General features: G+C 44.5%; 1 pseudogene; it reads right to left on the bottom strand.

The window, feature by feature from the left end:
• Window positions 1-415: 415 nt before the first annotated feature.
• LOC125515727 lies at window positions 416-4501 on the bottom strand (annotated as a pseudogene).
• Between the last annotated feature and the right edge of the window lie 1883 nt (window positions 4502-6384).

Raw genomic sequence — 6384 nt, forward strand, 5'->3', positions numbered from 1 at the left:
ATCACTCCTCTCTCCCGGCGAGTCGCAACTCCACCATTCTCACCGGCCTTCTCCTCCTCTCACGCCGCCGTGCTCGCAGCGCATCCTCTCTGCCACGTTCGCCCCGTTCCACGCACACGCATGCATCTATTTCTCCGACGCAATGCCGGCCTTCTCTTCCCAGCGCCGTCCGCCTCGGCAGCAGCGCGCTCAGGCCGTTCGGCGGAATGCCGACCCGAGTGTCTTTTCTTGGACCGCGAGTCCGCGACGGACGGTTGCCGTAGAGAGTCCGGGTGGGATCGTGGACCATGCTTGGGAAGTCCTCTGATGCGTATGTGTCTACGCCGGAGGGGCTAGCTACGTTGCAAGGCCCGTGGTTTCTTGGCCGCCTAAATCTTTGGACATGGTACGTAGGTGCTTCTGATCACCATTCCTCTCGTGTTCTGCTAGTGACTGCGTACTAAGTATTCAGTTTGTATTTCAAAGATGGTAGTCGTATTACATTCTCAGTTTCTCATTCCATTTGTTTGAGGCTTGGGCCGACCAAACATTTGCTGTAGCTGGCAATTCGGTAGTTCAGCTCCAACTCTGCGGTTCTTAAAACCGTTGATCCAGAGAAAACAGCTGAAAGACATAATATCTGCCCAATGAAAACCATTTCCAATCTTTCACTGACAAAGCAAGATAGTCATTTCACATGTTTACACTTTGTCTCATGCTTGTGAAACTTAAAAGCATATGTAATACATACAGAAACATCTAAAGGTCCTTGTAAAAAAGATCTGAAGGAAGATGAATACCAAAATATTTCCTGAAAAAAGTACGTAAAGCTCAAGATGGCAACCTGTTAGGCTCTGTGCAGAAATACAGAACAAACTGATTATCAGAACTAGTAGTTCTACTGAAACTAAGAAAGTTACATGTACATCATGCACAAAACTGCAATATTATCTATCATGTGTGGTTTAGTGGTTCATTGTATCTTGGCTGATTTTCGCATCTGCGGGTCAGCATCTATACTGGCCAGGCAGGAGACAACTTCCATGATGGTTGGCCTCATGAATTGATTGTGGTCGACACATTTGGAAGCAGCTTCAAGCACCTTTAACATTTGATCTTCACATCCTGTGCCTCGAAGTGTTGGATCCAGGACCTCAACCTGCTTCCCCTCAGACCTCATCTCCAGCACCCATGGGACAAGTTCTTTTGACGTTGATAGGATTGAGACAGGTCGTATTCCAGTGAGCAGCTCAAGCATGACTACTCCAAAACTGTACATATCACCTCTCAGTGTAGCAACCCATGCTTGCCCATACTCGGGGGGAATGTAACCCATAGTACCGACCAGTTCAGTTGTGACATGAGTTTGGTTGGGAAGAATCAATCTGGCTAGCCCGAAATCTGCAACATAAGCTTTAAATTCTTTGTCCAGTAGTATGTTACTGGATTTGATGTCTCGGTGGACAATCTGAGGGTGGCAGATTTCATGGATATAAGAAAGTCCCAGGCTTGCTCCTTGTGCGATCTTGAGTCGAGTCGGCCAGTCCAGAAATGAGCTAGCATCATCGTCCCTGTTATGGAGCCAATCATCCAGGCTTCCATTCTCCATGTAGGAATATACAAGAAACCTTGAGTTTCCCTGGACGCAGTAACCCCACAGTGGTACAAGATTTTCATGTTGTGCCCTGGAGAGTGCATCGACCTCTGCATTGAACTCCCTTTCCATTAGACACATTTCACCATTGAGCTTTTTGATTGCCATCTTGGAGCCATCAGTCAGCTCTGCCTTGTAGACTAATCCATAGCCTCCAGATCCAATGACGTTCGCCTTGTCAAAGTTGTTCGTGGCTTTCAAAATGTCAGTGAATTTGAGCTTGTTTTCTTCTCCCTTGCCTTGGGGCATCCACATGACGACTAATGTTTGCTCTGAACTGGAGTAGAATGAAGTTGCTTCAACATCTTCGTTACTCTCCCTTCTATGTTTTGCCATAGAACCCTTCTTCCTGATTGTGACAAGGAGACGTGCCAACAACAAAAGAATAGCAATGCCTCCGAAGAACACGCCAAATGCAATTGCAAAAACAGCCTTCTTATCTCGTTTTTTTCTGGAGGATGGAGGTATTGAATCTGAACCACATTCATGAGTGAGAATAGGACCACACAGCTTTGGATTCCCAAGGAAACTAGAATTCTGAAATGTATTAAACTGGCCTCCAGATGGAATTGGCCCTTCTAGGCCATTGTTTGAAATGTTGAATGCTGAAAGGAAGTTCAGTCTATTCAATGCATCTGGAATTCCACCTGTTAGATTATTGCTTGACAAGTCTAACAGTGAAATCGAGTGAAAGGAGGGCTTTCAACTGACCAATCTCGAGGGGGATTTGACCAGTGAATTTGTTGTTGCTTAGATCTAGCACATTACGCAAAGCAATAGGTACACGGTATTGTAGTGATGGACCATAATAAACAGGTAGCTCAAATGCCCTTGGGTCTAAATGGGCTTCACTCTTATCTGAATTTAGCATTGGCATATCCATAAGGGCTGTTGGAATCCCCCCTGTGAGGCTGTTGTTTGATATGCCCAGATAGAACAGGTTGCTTAGGGTTTTGATCCAGGCTGGTATTGATCCAGTGAGTTGATTGTTAGACAAGATTAATATTTTTAAATTTGCTAGCTTCGATATCCATTGAGGTATTTGTCCAAACAATCCGCATCCATCGACACTAAAAAACTGAAGATTTTCAAAACCATCAACCATGTCATCCTCTGGCATGATTTCTCCCCTGAAGTTGAACGCAATAAGCAGGGTTGTAAGTTTTCTACATCTCTTAAGGATATGAAGTGCACTTGTGATATTTGTAAGAGTGTTGTTAGCAAGTGATAGGAATGAGAGGGACTTTAGATTGCCTATTTTTTCTGACAGCTGGCCATTGAACTTATTGGAAGACAGACGCAGTGCAATTAGGTTGCTGCATGAGTAGATGCTTTCTGGAATTTCGCCACTGAAGCTGTTGTACATAAGATCTATAGTTTTTAGATTGGATAGGTTGGAGAAATTGACCTTGGCGAGTTTCCCGCTGAAATTGTTGCTCTTGAAGTCAATGGTTATGAGATTTGTGCAGTTGGTCAGACTCGATGGCAGCTCCCCATACATGTGGTTGTTGTTTAAATGGAGTTCCTCCAATCTCCTGAGATGACCTATAGACTCCGGAATCTTGCCACTGATGTTGTTCTCTCCAAGATCAAAAGTACCCAGATTACTGAGTTTACCAAAATGCAAGCCTTCAAGTGTTCCTTGTAAACTGTTCCCGGGGAAGGAGACGTATTCTAACAAGGTAGCATTGAAGAGTTCGTCCGGGAGACTCCCACTGAGGTGGTTGTGGCCAACCTTGAGCACTCTGAGCATGGAGCAGCTACCAAGTTGTGGGGGAATGCTCCCTCTGAATTGGTTGTAGCAGAGTTCGAGCACTGCCAAGGATGGCGAGCTGGCACAGAAATGAGTTGGTAGCTGCCCAGTAAAGCTGTTGTTGCTGGCATTGAGTGCAACCAGATTTTTCATCCCCTGCCATGTGGAGGACAGAAACTGTCCTGTAAACAAATTGCTCGAGATGTTCAGTACCTTCAGTGGCCGGGCATGGGTAGACGACAACTCGTGCAGCTCTCCTCCAAGACGGTTAAAGCTGACATCTACGATGAGGATGCTGCTGGAGGATACCAGTTCCTGCGGTAGACCACCGGATAGCAGATTGTTTGACAGGTCGAGGCGCAGCAATCCAGTGAGGTTCCCAAGAGAAGGTGTGATGTGCCCCTGAAGACTTCTAGAAGCCAGCAAGACATCTGTAACAGTGTCATCTGTGCTGCAGGTGATCCCTTCCCACTGGCAGCAATCCGAGCCATTCTTCCATGACACAGCGAGGCCACCATCTTGTGAGAGCCCGCCAAGGAACTGGAGAAGGGAGCCCTTCTCCTGCTCCGTGCAGGAACTGGTAGGAGAGGCCAAGCATATCAGCAGCACAAGACCAAGGCCAAGGGAAGGTATGTGCAATATCTTGCTGTATGTCTTGTTGGGAAAATCGAGTGTCTGCATAGTTTTCTGGTGAAACTAACACGGGAACCTGAGCTTATGTTGTCCCCTGACTGGATAAAGCATCAATGGTGGTGTAACCATGAAAGAGCATGATGGGAAAGGAAGAAGCAGGTCTTGCTCCCATTTGTTCTGTCCCTCGTAGTCATAGTCACCACGAAGAATTTGGGTCAAGAAAATCGGGTTTTACACAACTGCTCCCAGCCCACGCGGCAGCTTCCTAGTTCATACTGATATTTCAGTGCTTCACTATTGGTTGCATGCTGTAATCTACTGGGAAGTGAACTACCCATTCTTCCGTACAAAAAAAAACTGCATTGTAGATTTTCCAGTCATCCTTGAGTCAAATTTTTGATGAATTTTTACAGCATGCCTTACTTTACTTGCCCTGATATCGCTTCTCTTACCAGTTTCACTAAACAAATCTAACCTCTACCCACATCCTTTGCCTTTTGGTGAACAGGAAAAGCCGTGTTTTGAAAAAACAGTTGGTAAAGATATGCAAAATATTCAGCCGGCCAGATGGTGCATGGGGAGATCATTTCCGAAAGGTGCTTGCGATCCAGAGCAAACATCGGCGTCTCAATCAGTGTGTGGACAAACCCAAGTGGACGGCAAGAAGAAGTGCAATCATGTTGCTTAATGGACGGGGTGATGGTTGGCCTGCTGGAGTGCTGGGTATCTGTTTTCTGTTCCATCCTCTTGACCTGAAGCATGAACTTCCTTGTCAGTTATCACGCGTACGAGCTTCGGATGGTGGATACATTTGCTGTTGTTTTCCATTCTCCTGGCTCCACTGGCGCACTATTATTTTGTGGACCATGGACTGTGGTTTTCATCTGAAGTTGGAAGCGGTTCAAAGAAGACTGGGTAGCGTGTGAGCTCTGGCACTGGAAGGCCGGCTCTGGTGCTTGTGGTAGTGGAAGTGCTTGTGCCGTGTGGACGTGGTCTTTGGAATCGCACCATGTATTAATCATTTTTCAATACTTTAGTTGAATATATAAAATTGGTGTTGTTTTTTGCGGGAGTTGAATAATTGGTGTCAAGAATCCCATTTGTTTTCTGATACTGGGTTTAGTTCAGTGCGTGGCTGATGATGTGCTGATGCTAGCTGCACTGTATCATTATTGTTTCCTAGATGCTGCACTCGACCATTGATCAGTGTGCATCTGGTTAATGATTTTCCTCTGATTGAGGGAAAAACTATAGCAAGTGGCTGACGCTCTCCGTAATTAAGGCTCGCTGCAGAGTTAGTAGCATGTATCAGTAGATTTGTGCATGTTATTTTTATTCGATATTCAGATACAGCGTGGATTGAAGAACATAAGAATCTTACTGTTGGATTTGAACAATTTTTCGCATCAATACCCACATGTAGTCAAAATGTGGCACTTAAACAAAAAAAATTACAAGAAGATAGCTGGAAGAAGTCGCAACGTGCGCACTGCATCAATGAAAAAACAACCATTCAACCAATTTGGATCTCTTACTAAATGATTGGGTTAAATACATTGGAGGTGCCTCAACTTTAGTACCCAAAGGCCAAAGTTGCAAAATACACGAAACTATGAAACTAGTGCCCGCGTGGTGTGCCAGCATGGCAGTGCCCCACCTGTCCGTGGCTAAGAGCAGGGAAGGCACTGGGTGGCCCGAGCGTGAGGAATTTTTTGTACAAAACCCCCTCATATTTTATTTAATCAAGCAGGAAAACCTCACAAATTAGAAAGAAAAAAAAATGCATGATAGATGATCGAACCTGAGCCCTATCACGGATTGCATTCTACGCAAAGGTTGTCCAACGTGCCATACACGGTGCAGTATATATTGCAGAGGTCGAACTCTATCTATTGCATGGCTATGCAAAAAGTAACTCTGGAGCACGGGCACATTGTGTCCTATTTTTTTTAAGTTCAAAGAAACGGATTTTTATAGCTAAAAGATTCTGAATTTTTTTATACATGCACACATAGAAGTGTAATATATCCGTGTGAATTTTCACCAATATATGTGCTTGTATGAGAGATAAAACAGATGAATACAGGCAAAAAAAATCAGCTTATTTTTTTGCCATATTTTTTTCCATTTTTTGAAGGGTATAATATAACATAATTTTGAGCAAAAGTTGAAAGTCACTTAGAGCACATACATATGTTTTTGTGTGAAAACAATCAACTCATTTTGAAACTTTTAAGTGCTGGTTTTTAGCCTTAAAAACATGCTCAATGGCCGCCGTGCTCCAGAAATACGTTTTGGCTGCTATGTACCTCTTCAAGCGATTTTTTTTATATATGGCGCCTCTATGGACCTGCACAAGTTTTAC

This window comes from Triticum urartu, chromosome 6 (assembly GCF_003073215.2).
Source record: "Triticum urartu cultivar G1812 chromosome 6, Tu2.1, whole genome shotgun sequence".
In the NCBI taxonomy this organism is placed as follows: domain Eukaryota; kingdom Viridiplantae; phylum Streptophyta; class Magnoliopsida; order Poales; family Poaceae; genus Triticum; species Triticum urartu.